A 1,683-nucleotide genomic window follows, 5' to 3' on the forward strand; every position below is an offset into this window, starting at 1 on the left:
AAACAAAACAACGGTCACTAATTAGAAGTACAAAACGAGGATTTGTAAAGAAGCATGTTGGAGGATTTCGATATAAGCCAAGAGGAGACTGGTTTTCCTTTGCTAAAGTCAGGAAACTTTGCTTCCTTTGCTCCTATAAACAAACTCGTGAGACTAGCATATCTCAGAAACACGCGCGCTGCGCATACGTGCTTGCGTCATACGCTGGAACACCTTCCGCGTATGACAGATACCGGAAGTAAGAGAAAAGTGTTTATTACATTTGAAATATGGATATTTTTTCTTAAAAAAATGCATGGATTCGCTACAGGAGGCCTTTATTCTTTGTAAGAAAAATATCCATATTTCAAGCGGAATAAACACTTTTCTCTCACTTCCGGTAAGCAGTTCTAGCGGATGACGTAGAATGTCGGCGTTGCGTGTTTAGTGACGAATGCAGAGAGAGAACAAAACAAAACACCAGTCACGAATTAGAAGTACAAACCAAGGATTTGTAAAGAAAAATGTCAGAGGATTTGGATAAAAACCAAGAGGAGACTGGTTTTCCTTTGCTAAAGTCAGGAAACTTTGCTTCCTTTGCTCCTATAAACAAACATTGGTTTTCATGAGACTCACAACGCCGACATCTTACATCATCTTCCCGGAGCTGCTTCCATGTACAACTGTTGGCGCAAGCTAGATTAAAGTCATTATTACGTTTTTAATATGGATATTTTTCTTACAAAAACGCATCGATTCGCTACAGAAGGGGAGGCCTTTATTCACCCCCCAGAGCCGTGTGAGGCACATTTTATTATGGATGCGTGCGCTTTATTTGACGACTTGTGGACTGTTCAACTGCAACACCCGCTGACTGCAATGATAGAGCTTGGAATAGCAAGGACAATTTTTAAAGGGGTCATATGATGCGATTTCTATTTTTCCTTTTCTTTATTGTGTTATGTAGCTATTTGTGCATGTATAAGATGTGCAGAGTTACAAAGCTCAGTCTCCCACAAAAGGATTTATTCTATCTAAAAGAGAAGGCTGATCCAGACCGGGCTAAAATGCCTCATTCAAACATGCCCCCACATGTCTACGTCACGATGTGGAAATATTTGCGTAATACCGCCCAAATGTGCACGAAAAGAAAGAAGGCGTGGTTTCAGGAACCACAGTAGTGTTGATGCAGCCATGTCTGGAAGACGCTGTGTGTTTCTGTGCGAAAGCAAAATCACTTTATTTGGCCTTCCGAAAGTAGATGCAATGAGAAATAATCGGTTAAGATTTATTTACAACAGAACAGCACAACCCAGATGTTCGAATTTGTGCAACGCATTTTATGGAGGACAGTTATGTGAACCTAGTAGAGTAGCCTACAAGGCTGGCTGTGCAAAGGCTATTTCTAAAAAAAATGGGTCAATTCCGACTTTGCTATGACAATCTGGCACTTATTCTGAATCAGCTACTGTAAGTATGTTTTATTAATAGTTTAAGTATTTGCTATTGACTGTTCAAATGCGGAGTTTTGCGCCGTGTAGAGTATCGAGTCGTGTGTGTGTGTGTGTGTGACAGGGTCACATCACAGGGGAGTCAGCGTTCTTAATCGCGGCTTGTGTACTGCTAATACATATCAGCATCATCACTGTGTCTGTCACGCGACTCTGTTCCCCTTTCGGGCTTGAACTGATGGTAAAACTAAGG

The sequence above is a fragment of the Sinocyclocheilus anshuiensis genome, unplaced genomic scaffold (assembly GCF_001515605.1).
Source record: "Sinocyclocheilus anshuiensis isolate Anshui unplaced genomic scaffold, SAMN03320099.WGS_v1.1 scaffold41, whole genome shotgun sequence".
Lineage (NCBI taxonomy): Eukaryota > Metazoa > Chordata > Actinopteri > Cypriniformes > Cyprinidae > Sinocyclocheilus > Sinocyclocheilus anshuiensis.